Here is a 14,590-nt window from a genome sequence, read left to right as displayed (position 1 = left end):
GAGCTAAAATCGGCTCAAGATTTGTTGCTGGATAACTAAGTCTACATAAATAATTATGTATCACATTGTATATCATTTTAAAGAGGATCTTTTCCAGAATCCGAAACATAAAAAAAAAAACAAAAAAAAGTCTTTATGTAAGCGAATTATAGTCAATTTACATCTGCAGCGCCATTGTTTCTCGGTAGCTAAGTTCAAGTTTCATGCCTTTTACCCCTTCCAAAAGTATCTTACTGATTTTTTTATGTTACTTCCTGAATTTGATCTGAGTGATAATAACAAGAAAAATAAATAGACACCTCTCCGATAGAGACCGCCTAAGCTATTGCATATTGCAAGAAATCGTCATCATTATCAAGTCATTACGGTATTGCATATAAGCTTATCAGCAACTTGGAACTTGGTCCAAGAACCTCCACTGGTGAGACTTGCATGTAATGATAGCTTATACTTGTCCTATGATTCTGGCAAAGTTCTATCAAACTCTGTCCTAGGGTTTTTTTACGGCCATGTTTGTCCTGAGTGTACAGTAGTGGACTGCAAAATCACCTCAGGATTTGTTGTCGAAAAACTATTAATCTAAGTCTATATACTTACATAATTATATATCATAATGTATATCAATTTTAAAGGGAAGGTTATCAGAATCAGAAACACAAAAAAAAAATGCATTATGTAAACGACTTTTAGCCAACTCACGTCCGTAGCACCATTTTTCTGTACGTACGAGTTTCGCGCCTTCCAACCTTTCCAAAGGAGCCCAATCATTTTTTCCTTCTTCTGATATTGTATTCTTAACCTGACAAGTGACAACAATAAGAAATAAAATAGATACCATTCCGATAGAGGCCGCGTAAGCTATAGACCTATTGCAAGATAACGTACTCAAAGGCTAGTCATTATAATCCAACAGACGTAACATGATTAGAATGCGGGAGGACGGAAATGTAGTATGTTTTCTTTCACCACAATCTTGTCTTATTAATCCAGGCTTCTAGCTTATCTTATAAACAATGCCGTATGGTACAACAAACGTATCGTAAACGTAAGGTTGCCTGGTAGTAATTGCTACCTTGGCAATAAACCCGCCTTTTGCACCAGTTATTGCCTGAACTTGTTTAATAAATGTGTTTCTTTTGTATACAATAGAGTCATTGTATTGCATCTTGATTAGAATGACTTATTTCTTGTTTCTCCTGTACTAAGCTGTATACTGTTAGTGTTAAAGAGACACATATTTCATTTCTTTCGCATAAGGCGATGTACTACATTTCCGTCCTCCCGCATTCTAATCATGTTACGTCTGTTGGATTATAATGACTAGCCTTTGAGTACGTTATCTTGCAATAGGTCCATAGCTTACGCGGCCTCTATCGGAATGGTATCTATTTTAATTCTTGTTGTTGTCACTTGTCAGGTTAAGAATGCAATATCAGAAGAAGGAAAAAATGATTGGGCTCCTTTGGAAAGGTTGGAAGGCGCGAAACTCGTACGTAGCTGCTGAGAAAAATGGTGCTACGGACGTGAGTTGGCTAAAAGTCGTTTACATAATGCATTTTTTTTTTTGTGTTTCTGATTCTGATAACATTCCCCTTTAAAATTGATATACATTATGATATATAATTATGTAAGTATATACACTTAGTTAAATAGTTTTTCGACAACAAATCCAGAGGTGATTTTGCAGTCCACTACTGTACACTCAGGACAAACATGGCCGTAAAAAAACCCTAGGACAGAGTTTGATAGAACTTTGCCAGAATCATAGGACAAGTATAAGCTATCATTACATGCAAGTCTCACCAGTGGAGGTTCTTGGAACAAGTTCCAAGTTGCTGATAAGCTTATATGCAATACCGTAATGACTTGCTAATGATGACGATTTCTTGAAATAGGCAATAGCTTAGGCGGTTTCTATCGGAGAGATGTCTATTTATTTTTCTTGTTATTATCACTCAGATCAAATTCCGGAAGCAATATAAAAAAAAAATCGGTAAGATACTTTTGGAAGGGGTAAAAGGCATGACACTTGAACTTAGCTACTGAGAAACAATGGCGCTGCAGATATAAATTGACTATAATTCGCTTACATAAAGATTTTTTTTTGTTTTTTTTTATGTTTCGGATTTTGGAAAAGATTTTCTTTAAAATGATATGCAATATGATACATAATTATTTATGTAGACTTAGTTATCCAGCAAAAAATCTTGAGTCGATTTCAGCTCCCACTGTATTTTTATCACATTTTTAGCCAGGACAAACATGGCCGTAAAAAAAGAACCCCGGGACAGAATTTGATAGAACTTTGCCAGAATCATAGGGAAACCATAAGCTTTCATTACATGTAAGTCTCATCAGTGGAGGTTCTTGGACCAAGTTTCATACAAAAGTGCCCATTGTCATTTTCGAAACTGATCGTATTTTCCTAAAATATCAAACCAAATCATAAACTAATAATCTACAAATTAATAACAATTCATTATTTAACTGAGCTACTTATACTGTAACCTCATTTAAAAATAATAAAATTAAGCATTTTTTAACCTTTCTCCTACACACACAAAGATCTTTCTTTTATAACACGCCACGCGGACGGAGTCGCGGGCAAAAGCTAGTAGGAAATAAACAAACTTTTGTAATAGACCTTACATGTTTATGCTTATTTGAAGTCATCACTTCAAACGCTCTTACTTTATCGTATTTACCTGGAAAGACTTTAGTTATGCGACCCATAGGCCATGTGAGGGGAGGTGTACCGTCATCACGCAGCAAAACTAAATCGCCAACTTTTATATTCCGGCACTCGTCACGCCATTTAGGTCGGTTTTGTAAATTATTTAAGTAATATTTACTTCACGTGCTCCAGAATGATTGGACTATTTTATAAGTGACATTCCATAATTTTATCCTTGAAATAGGAACATTAGTTAGGTCACGTTCAGGATACGAAACGAGCGCCCTGCCATTTAAGAAATGACCAGGCGTGAGGTATGAAAAATCGTCACTATTACTTGATAGAGGTACCAGAGGTCTGGAATTTAATATCGCCTCTATCTGCGCGAGAACAGTACACATCTCCTCATAGGTAAGTACAACGTTTTGAACGGTACGTTTTAAGTGATGCTTAGTACTTTTTACAGCCGCCTCCCAGAGCCCCCCGAACACAGGCGAATAGCTCGGTATAAAATGAAAGCGAACATTGTTTTGAATAGCATAATTATTGACCTGTGCCTGGTGGCTCTGAGAGTTGACTAAGCTATATAAGTCAGTTAATTGGTTCCTTTCCCCCTTGAAATTACTTGCGTTATCACAGTAAACGTCATGGGGGAGACCCCTCCGCGAAACAAAACGTTTGAAGCAGGCAAGAAATGATGCGGTTGTCATGTCTGACACGACTTCTAAATGAACCGCTTTCGTTGTGAAACAAACAAATAGGCAAAAATAACCCTTTGATATCACAGGTCGTCTTATCCTGGATTGTTTAATGTTGAACGGTCCGGCATAGTCTATGCCAACCCGATCAAATGGAAGAGCCTGGGTAACCCTATCAGACGGCAAGGAACCCATCATCTGCTTTGAAGCCTCAGCTTTCAATCTGAAACATACATTACATTTGTAAACAATCTTTTTAACATGTCTTAAACCATTTATTAACCAACTAGCTTTTGCCCGCGACTTCGTCCGCGTGGCGTGTTATATAAGAGAGAGATCTTTGTGTGTGTGGGAGTGCATACTTATGCAGTTTAGATTTTTTCATAAGTACATTTTTTTTTCCCAATAACTCCCATTTTTCAAAATACAGCCAAAAATAAACTTTATATTTACTAAGGTATGCATGCATGCTAGATTGAATCAATTGATTGAATTGTTTTTTTTAAATTGATTGTTCATTGAGTTTTAATTTTAATACACACTTCCTCTCTTCCCTTCAACGTTGCTGTGCCCTACAGGGTCCATGTTTTAGTTCCTATGCCTATGTAACACCCCATTGTACTACATGGAATGCAATAAATAATTTAATTGAATTGAATTGAAAATATCTATCTTACGCGGTTTCGATTTTTTCATACAAATGTTTTTTTCCCACTAACTCCCGTTTCCGTGGTAATTTTGCAATATCCTGTTGCAACTAAGCTTTAAGTTAACTAAGGTACCTGCATGCCAAATTTCAAGCGTCTAACTTAAGCGGTTTAGATTTTTCATACAAAAAGATTTTCCCGCTAATTTCCGTTCCCGTGGGAATTCCGGGAATTCCTTTCTTAGTGCACCTCTACGGTACCTAAGCTATGTCCCTTCCAAATTTCAAATGCCTACGTTTAGCCGTTCAGGCTATGCGTTGATATGTCAGTCACTGAGTCAGTCAGTTTCTCCTTTTATTTAGATTTGATTTTTTCATACAAATGTTTTTTCCCGCTAACTACCGTTCCCGTGGGAATTTTGTAATATCCTGTTGCAACTAAGCTTTAAGTTTACTAAAGTACCTGCATGCCAAATTTCAAACGTCTAACTTGAGTGGTTTAGATTTTTCATACAAAAGGATTTTCGGGAATTCCTTTCTTAGTGCACCTCTACGGTATCTAAGGTACCTGCATGTCAAATTTCAATTGTCTAACTTGAGTGGTTTAGATTTTTCATACAAAAGGATTTTCCCGCTAATTCCCGTTCCCGTGGGAATTTCGGGAATTCCTTTCTTAGTACACCTCTACGGTATCTAAGGTACCTGCATGACAAATTTCAAACATCTAACTTGAATGGTTTAGATTTTTCATACAAAAGGATTTTCCCGCTAATTCCCGTTCCCGTGAGAATTTTGGGAATTCCTTTCTTAGTGCACCTCTACGGTATCTAAGGTACCTGCATGACAAATTTCAAACATCTAACTTGAATGGTTTAGATTTTTCATACAAAAGGATTTTCCCGCTAATTCCCGTTCCCGTGAGAATTTTGGGAATTCCTTTCTTAGTGCACCTCTACGGTATCTAAGGTACCTGCATGCCAAATTTCAAACGTCTAACTTGAGTGGTTTAGATTTTTCATACAAAAGGATTTTCCCGCTAATTCCCGTTCCCGTGAGAATTTTGGGAATTCCTTTCTTAGTGCACCTCTACGGTATCTAAGGTACCTGCATGCCAAATTTCAAACGTCTAACTTGAGTGGTTTAGATTTTTCATACAAAAGGATTTTCCCGCTAATTCCCGTTTTCGTAAGAATTTCGGAAATTCCTTTCTTAGTACACCTCTACGGTATCTAAGGTACCTGCATGCCAAATTTCAAACGTCTAACTTGAGTGGTTTAGATTTTTCATACAAAAGGATTTTCCCGCTAATTCCCGTTCCCGTGGGAATTGAAATTCCTTTCTTAGTACACCTCTACGGTATCTAAGGTACCTGCATGACAAATTTCAAACATCTAACTTGAATGGTTTAGATTTTTCATACAAAAGGATTTTCCCGCTAATTCCCGTTCTCGTGGGAATTTCGGGAATTCCTTTCTTAATGCACCTCTACGGTACCTAAGGTACCTGCATGACAAATTTCAAACGTCTAACTTGAGTGGTTTAGATTTTTCATACAAAAGGATTTTCTTGCTAATTCCCGTTCTCGTAGGAATTTCGGGAATTCCTTTCTTAGTACACCTCTACGGTACTTAAGGTATCTGCATGCCAAATTTCAAACGTCTAACTTGAGTGGTTTAGATTTTTCATACAAAAGGATTTTCCCGCTAATTCCCGTTCCCGTAGGATTTTCGGGAATTCCTTTCTTAGTGCACCTCTACGGTATCTAAGGTACCTGTATGCCAAATTTCAAACGTCTAACTTGAGTGGTTTAGATTTTTCATACAAAAGAATTTCCCTTCACTACTCTGCTCCTATTGATTGTAGCGTGATGAAAAGTATACTATAACCTGTCCAGGAGTGTGAAGAATAATTGTACCAAGTTTCATTAAAATCCGTCCAGTAGTTTTTGTTTCTATAAGGAACATACAGACAGACAGACAGACAGACAGACAGACAAAAATTTTACTGATTGCATTTTTGGCATCAGTATCGACCACTTATCACCCCCTGATAGTTATTTTGAAAAAATATTTAATGTACAGAATTGACCTCTCTACAGATTTATTATAAGTATAGATATCTCTCATTAAGTACTGATAGTAAAAGCTTAGGGCCTGCGTGCAGTAACCGTAAGTGCTCACCATGAATGATCATTATCAGTTATACGCGATTGTTTAGGCAGAATAACGGGATGCCTTTGTGCATAGGGAAGAGCAGAATTGTGGAGTCGCCCACCAACTCTGACCATGCCATTTTCATCCAGAAAGGGATGTAACATTTTTAATGAATTGTCATTTAATGTTGTATTATTTTTTAATGAATTTATTTCCTTAGAAAAATATTTATTTTGTTCATGTTTTATCCATACTTACTAATATACTTACTAATATTATATACTTACTAATACTTACTAATATTATAAATGCGAAAGTAACTCTGTCTGTCTGTCTGTCTGTCTGTTACTCTTTCACGCCTAAACGGCTCAACGGATTTTGATGAAATTTGGTATGGTGATAGATGATAACCTAGAAATGGTCATAGGCTATAAATAATCACGCCATCGTTCTTAGGGGGTAGGCAGTTGGCAGATAACTAAATTGATTTAGTGATTTGTAGTCGTTTTTGTTGGGACTTTTGCTCTTTCACGTCTAAACGGCTGAACGGATTTTAATGAAATTTAGTAAGGTAATAGTTGGTTATCTAAAAACGGTTGTACGATCAAATTGATCACGTCATCGTACTTAGGGGGTAGGAAGTAGGCAGAAAACTGAATTGAGTTAGTGATTTTTTTATGGTTTTTGCTGGGAGTTTTGTCTATCATGCCTAAACGGCTCAACGGATTTTGATGAAATTTAGTTAGCTGATAGATAGTAATCTAGAAAAGGATATGGCCTATTAATATTTATGCTATCGTACTTAAGGCGTAGGCAGTAGACAGAAAACTAATTAGGTTAGTGATTTTTATTGTTTGTTTTAAAAGTTTGCCTCATTCACGCCTTAACGTCTGAACGGAATTTTATAAGACTTGGTTAATTTAAAGATAGGATCTTAGGCACGGACACAGGCTACTTTTTATGGCGGGAAAATACCTCATTCCCGCGGAAATCTAGATTTCGTGATCGTGTCAAGAAGCGCATGACGCCATAGCTACTGGAATGATTTCGATGTTTTTTTTAACTGAGTGACTTCAAGTTAGTATTTGATCACTTTTCTAACTTAGAGGGTAGGTAGGCGCCATAATTTAGGGAATTTATGATAAAATTTTTATGCAACTGTCTTTATTAAACAGTTATATCTCATTCCTACAGGAACCTACACATAGCTATAGCTAGCTATCTATTAACATTAAAACTCTTTCTAGAATCACATTACGCCAATTAATTGATCTGATTTGTATACGTTTTTTTATTCAACTGACTGTTACATTACATACAGATAAAATCTAATTACTTACACCACATAATTAATATAGTACTACATGACTAGCTACGCTTTAAACTTGAGGAGGTAATTCGATAGACATTTATACGAACTTGTAAGCCCAGTAATCAATCATAGTAATAAGGTAATACTCATTTTAGACAAAGAAACGGATAGGTAATCAGTTCGTCAACGAAATTATAACACCTACACTTAGTTTGTTTACTATTTAACGAGGGAAAATAATCCTTACTAATATTATAAATGCGAAAGTAACTCTGTCTGTCTGTCTGTCTGTTACGCTTTCCCGCTTAAACCTCTCAACCGATTTTGATTAAATTTGGCACAGACAATCTTGCGAAAAGAAGGGACGAAGAGATTGAAATAGGGGTTGAAAGTTTGTATGGGATATTTTAATTTTAAAATATAAATCCATGAAACTTTATATTTAAGCACTTGATAAAAAATAATTAAACATTTGTTCTAGCGTTGCTGAAATTTCGACCAGTGAGGGGGTGAAATGAGGGTTGAAAGTTTGTATGGGAGTTCGTCATTTTTGGGGATAAAACCACGAAACTTTATATTTAGGAACTTGATAAGAAATAAAAAAACAATTTGTTAAAGCGTTTTTGAAAATTCGATCTTTGAGGGGATGAAATAGGTGTTGAAATTTTTTATGAGGTTCGTCATTTTTCAAGATAAAAATATTAAATTTTGTGTTTAGGCACTAAATAACAAACAAAAAATCGTTTGTTCAAGCATTTTGAAATTTTTACCAGTATGGGGGTGAAATACGGGTTGAAAGTTTGTATGGGTATTCGTCATTTTTGAAGATAAAACCATGAAACTTGGTACGTAGGTATCTTAGGATGTGCAGAGTTTTTCAACAAACGGATTTTCCGAAATTCGAACGGAACGGAACGGATTCGGAACGGGAACTACGAAGCCAAACTTTTTGTATACAAAATATTAACCACTGAACCTAGGAACATGATATTTAGTAGTTTTGGGTGTATCAAGTTAAAAAAAATTTGGCTTTTGTAGATAAAGTTCCTTTTAACGAATACTCTGCATCGCCGCCACTGCCGTCGGTCGTCGTTCGTCGTCGCGCACATTCGCCGAAGTGTGGCGGCAGTCAACGGCGCTGTCTTGTGGTGGGGGAGCGCACGTGGTGTATACGTGTCCTGCTCGCGAGTGTCGAGTCCAAACAATCTCCACATTTTAACAAATAATAACAAAATAGCAAACGTTGTGTACAAAAAAGTTTTAAATTAGGTCATTTTAAAATATTTTTGTACACAACGTGACGCTGACCCCTGTAAGTGTCTTGGACATAAGGGACCGATAAATATTCCTAGGTAATTTCTGCCACTCAATGGAATACATAGGTACTTTATAACTACTGTAAACAGATATTTTTTATTTTTTTAAATATACCTACTTACTCTCTTTTAATCACATGCTATACCGTTCCTTTTATATAATCCTTAATATTCAAATTAAAAGTACGCAGACGAAGTCGCGGGTACCAGCTAGTAATTAATAACAATGGATTTTTTATTTCGCTGCTTGTTAAGAAGTTATTTTTAATTCTTTTATTGTTATCTTTTGTTTTACAATTTTTATAGAAACGCCAAACATATGCGAATATTCTAGTCATTTTTTGAATATTTGAATATTTATCAAATATGTCAGAAGAGCCTAGTGCTGCCGAGAGAGCGATGGAGCTGGAAACTGTAGTTTCAACTTTTGAAGATGACACTTCCATTTCAGGTAAAGTATTAACAGGTAAGTCAATATTTTCATCAAACCTATACTTATGATTACGCAGGAATGTAGGGCCGCGCCACCACAAGGTGTTGCCCGCGAGCTCCTGGGGAGTTACGCCGTGCGTGATGCAGTCCGCAGGGTTGTCATGAGTAGGGACGTAGTGCCAAGTCCACCCGGCCGTTAACTGTGCTACAACTTGGACTCTGTTTGCCACATAAGCGTTAAGCTGCGTTATCTGTATGCCAATCCACGCTAGGACTATTTTTGAGTCAGTAAACAAGTAAGTATTATCCACTGTTATTTTTGTGCTAATAGCTTTATGTACTTTTACCATTAACTTGGCCAGCAGTAGTGCAGCATTCAGTTCCAATTGGGGCACAGTTAGTGGCTTATTAAGCGAGTTAACACGGGACTTGGAGCAAAGTAAGTATAAGCGTGCATTACCTTCATGTATCACTCTCAAATAAATGCAGCAGCCGTAAGCCGTCGTGCTGGAAGCATCAGCAAACCCAATGATCTGTGTTGACGATGCATGTGAAGTATTTATATTTCTTTGCAATGTAATAGGTGCCATGCTATCTAAGCTTTTAACAAACAACAACTATTTTTCTCTCAGATCACCTGTCAAGGGAGAATCCCAACTGATATTCGCAGTCCACAGTGTCTGTATGAAGCTCTTTGCAGTTATTATTATTGGGGCTACAAACCCAGGGGGATCATAAAACTTTGATATGAAACTGAGAACTTCTCGTTTAGTTACACCGAACTTTGTGGGACAGGTTATGATAAAGCAGTCATCTTTTACATTATAGTTAATGCCCAATGTTTTTAAATTGAAATTATCTTTTTCAAAGTCAATATTATCAAATTGTTGCTCATTTTCTGGGATATTTTGCAGAATTTGAGGAACATTGGACGCCCATTTATGTGTGTGAAAGCTACCCCTTTCTAACAATTGTGTTACTTGATTTTTAGCTTCTAATGTAGTATTCAGATCAAAGTTTGCATACAATATGTCATCAACATATGTACAATTTTTTAAAATATAGGAAGCAAGAGGTAGCTCCCCCTCATGCATATCTGCGAGCTCATACAGGCACCGCGTCGCGAGGAAGCTGGAGCTTTTGAGACCGTAGGTGACGGTGGTCAGCTGAATGTATTTGATCTCCTGGTTGGGATCCTCTCTCCACAGGATGTTCTGTAATGAGGCATGAGTAGGATTTAAAGCAATGCACCGAAACATTTTCTTTATATCCGTGGTAAACATGTGAGTACCAAGTCGAAATAATAAAAGTATTTCGAATAAATCGTTCTGGACAACAGAGCCATTGAGCAATATGTCATTTAATGACACCTTTTTATTAGTCAACATAGACCCATCAAAAACAACCCTTAATTTTGTTGATTTACTCTTTTCATTAATGACCCCATGATGAGGTAAAACGTAAATAGGATCATTTTTAAAGTCGTATTGCCCAATGTCTATATATACTGTCCATGTCCTAGCTCGATGATTTCATCTATGAAATGCTTATATTGTTGAAACAATTCTTTGTTTTTATGAAGTTTTTTTTCTAAGTTGACAAACCGATTCAGGGCAAGATTGAAAGAATCGCCTAAATGGTCATTGACTTGCTCTAGAGGCACCTTAATTGGCAAATCTACTTGAAATTGCTCATTATTTAACTGTACTGAGCCTTTGAAGTTATCTTCATAAAGCTCTGCTTCAGTTGAAGCTTCATTAAATATTATAGGCACATCCTCAGTTTGCCAAAACTGCTTCATTGTTTTGCTGATGCTTTCGTCACAAGAAGTGCATAAGAGTGATACTTTTTCTTGTGAATGAGAATGACTTACTTGAGTATTAGTTATGGTACCTCCTAATATATGGCCAAATTGCGTGCTGATGATGCACGGAGCTGGGGAAGCAGCGGCGCCGCTGTCCACATTCTGCAGCTCTTGATTAGGCAGGAGGATCTGGAAAAATATGTCACATCCCATTAGCATATCTATGTCGCTAGGATTATTGTAGCTCTCGTCTGCCAACCTAATACCAGGGGGCAGAGTAATCTTCTTGAACTGTTGTTGTGGTAATTTACATGTAATTTTATCGACCACACTGCAGTTTACAGCTACCCTGAATTGCGAAGTGAGAGAATGGACTTCGAGGGAAATGCTGTATTTTACTTTGTTGTTGACATTTGTTATTCCAACAATGTCAATGTTGCTCTCTTTTGGCTCGAGACCCAGCTCCCGTACTACCTGAGAAGTAACAAAAGAAACCTGCGACCCTGTATCTAGCAGCGCCTTGATATGTAGTTCAGTCCCGTCACTGCGCATCAGTTTTACCTGTGCTGTGGGAAGTAAGGTTTGATTAGGGTTATTTTTAGCTATCAAGACAACAGGGGAAGCCTGTTCCGGCATGTTGGCGTTCGTGTAACTTTCATCATGTAATAGAGTACTGTGAGCCTTTTTGCAGGTATTACACCTGAAGAAAAACCTACACCGGCCTTGGTGTGCATTCAAATACACTTTACATAATTTATTTTTATTAACAAATGCTGTTCTTTCTTTTACAGGTATCAATTTAAATTTCGGACATGCAAACAGCTTATGGGAACCATTTCCAGTATACTTACAGAATGGGCATGGAGGAGGTTGCGCAGCACATGGTGAGACACTCAGCGGCTTTGGAGCGGGTGCCCTTGCAGAGCAGCACGGCGACGGCGACTGTTGTTGAGCTCCGTCTACAGTTTCCAGTGCCATGGCTCTCTTTTCCATGTATTCTAGGAATTCTATCAACGTAGGCTGTTTTTTCACGTCCCTCTCCATCTGAAAGGCCTTTGCTGTAAAGGTATCTATCTTACGCAAAAGAATGCACAACAAAATAGGATCCCAACTGCTTACATTCGAATTTAGATTTTTTTAATGCAGCTATATGTTGTTTTATTTGAGAAACAAAGTCCCTTATATTAGTCGCAGAAGACTTTATGTTAGGCAGGTCAATTAATTGCGTAATATGATCATTCATGATGAGCGTATTGTTCTCGTACCTATCGGTAAGGATTGACAAAGCCTCAGAGTAACTTTCTCCTGATAAGGGTAAGTTCTTAATGAGATCTAATGGTTCGTTTTTAAGAAAATTTCTTAAATAATACAATCGTTTGACGTTGTCCAAGTTGGGGTTATTATGGATCACTGATTTGAAAATGTTTATGAACAGCGTATACTCACAATATTTCCCTGTAAAGGTACATATTTGCACGTTAGGCAGTTTAATTTGGGCCAGAGGTAGTGTAGCTTCTTTGTTAGTCTTGAGTTGGTCATTTTCTTTATCAAAAGCCGCAATGGCGTCGTTCAATCTAACCAATATCTCGACGTACTTATCTTCTTGCTCGCCGACATCTTCCGCGCTCTCGGGGTCTTGCGGTTTTGTAGTTAATATTTTCATGTTGTAGCCCTCGTAATCCTTGAACGCAGAAATAAGTCGCTCCCTTTTGGCTAGAAGGATCGATTTCGTAGCCTTATTAAAGGCATCAGACTTCACAAAATTATATAATCTCGTTATGGACGCTTTCACATAACCTCTGGCACTCACTAAGGTGGCATAATCTGCCATTTTTTAAGTTTTTTTTTTTTTTAATGTTGCTTGCACAAATAAATTATATTGACTTGATTGACGTGATTGAGGGAAGTTTGATAACACAGAAAAATATGGCGGATACAATTTTGAAAATGTTACCACACAAAAATTTTATTTTATCTTGTTGACCTTGATATTGATAGCAGTTGAACACGACGAAACACGTAGAAAAAAATATAATGGCGGATGTAATGCAAAATAATGACTAACCTTTAGGTATATGTTGTAATTAACGACTCAAAAAGGCAGTATGCATGCACTAAATTCCTTGAAGTAACTTTTGTCTTGTTGTAATTATGATGTTTCAGAGTGTTTCAGTGTTGAATATTGCCGATGACACTGCCGGAACACTAACGATGACACGTTGTAACTTTCTTGAAGGGTTAAATTTTCACACAGGAACGATGCGAATGTTACAGGGATGCTTTTTGCTGCAATGTCGTAGTCGCAGGATCGCTGTAATTTGATGCACTCACGTAAAATCTTGCGCTCCTTTTGTCCTTTCCCACACAGCGACGTATCGCTGATAATTTTTTTTCTTCTCGAAGGACCAATGTACGGCCCATGCCGCACTATAAGTGGAGGTGTCTCCTGTCGTGGCGTGGTGCTGGCGGTGGTGAAAACTTAAACTCGTTTTTGTACTAATAGTCACTATTAATTAGGATTATTATACTTTTTTATTTTATATTGTTGTTGAGGACTTCAGGCTCTCGTCTCCTTTTTTTTTATGGATGTGTGCAGGCGCTCTTCAATGAATAGCTTTATTATGTGGTTAACAAATTTATTGGATTCTGCTCGTTGAGGTATTGTTTACTACACGTGCGCGAATTATAAATTGGGATTTTTCAGTGAAAAACGGTTTATTTGTTGTGACTGTTTACTGTTTTGTTCTGTGTCTGTTGTGCTTAAATACAGGTAAGTGGTGTTACTAATTCTAACTATTGTGGATGGATCCTGAGGAGCCCCCAGATGGGGGCGGTGGTGAGGTTACCTCACTCGATATTGACATGCACTTATCTGACCGAGATATTATCGCTCCTCATTCCACTGAGCCTATAAAAACGGCAAAGGCTGTTAAACGAAGCTCTGAACCAATCTCTAACTCTCAACCTAAGCGAGATAACTCCATCCCTCCCACAGCCTCCGTTCAACACACATATACCCTCCCAGAATTCTGTGACACTAAATTAAAGTACAGTGACTCTGATAAAGGACCATTCATAGTCCATGTCTCCCGGGTGGAGCCAGACCCTGCGGCAGGCCTAACTATCAGACTTCTCAAATTTGCCCAAGTTATTTATAAACATAAAGTTCCTGGAGTCTTGAGAGAAGGTATAAAATCTGCTGGTCGCAACCGAGTGGTGGTCGAGTTTCAAAACGCCGAATATGCCAACTTGTTTATTGATAGCCCTCTGCTTCATGACAATAAATATACAGCGTCTATTCCCACTTTCCACATTACTCGCATGGGTATTGTGAAGAACATCCCAGTTGAATGGTCGATGGAAGAGTTCTTGTCGTCTGTAGAGTGCTCTACTACTCAGTGCCGTGCTATTAAAGCTAGGAGGCTTAATCGGAAATCTGTTGCTGACGGTAAAACGGAGTGGATTCCCACGCAAACAGTGGTAGTTACGTTCCTGGGGCAAGTCTTGCCAGAAAAAGTGTTCTGTTGCTACACCTCACTCCCTGTTGGTCTATAC

At 37.6% G+C, this 14,590-nt stretch overlaps 1 long non-coding RNA gene across 1 annotated transcript; it reads right to left on the bottom strand.

Moving 5' to 3' along the window:
- Nucleotides 1–3,468: 3,468 nt before the first annotated feature.
- On the bottom strand, nt 3,469–11,955 carry LOC126381325 (uncharacterized). Its single transcript, XR_007568770.1, has 3 exons — nt 11,887–11,955; nt 11,105–11,224; nt 3,469–3,595 (listed from the first exon to the last, which is right to left on the bottom strand). It is a non-coding gene; the product is annotated as an uncharacterized LOC126381325 (long non-coding RNA).
- Between the last annotated feature and the right edge of the window lie 2,635 nt (nt 11,956–14,590).

Source organism: Pectinophora gossypiella, unplaced genomic scaffold (assembly GCF_024362695.1).
Source record: "Pectinophora gossypiella unplaced genomic scaffold, ilPecGoss1.1 Pgos_45, whole genome shotgun sequence".
Taxonomy (NCBI): domain Eukaryota; kingdom Metazoa; phylum Arthropoda; class Insecta; order Lepidoptera; family Gelechiidae; genus Pectinophora; species Pectinophora gossypiella.
This window is presented reverse-complemented; position numbering and strand designations above follow the sequence as displayed.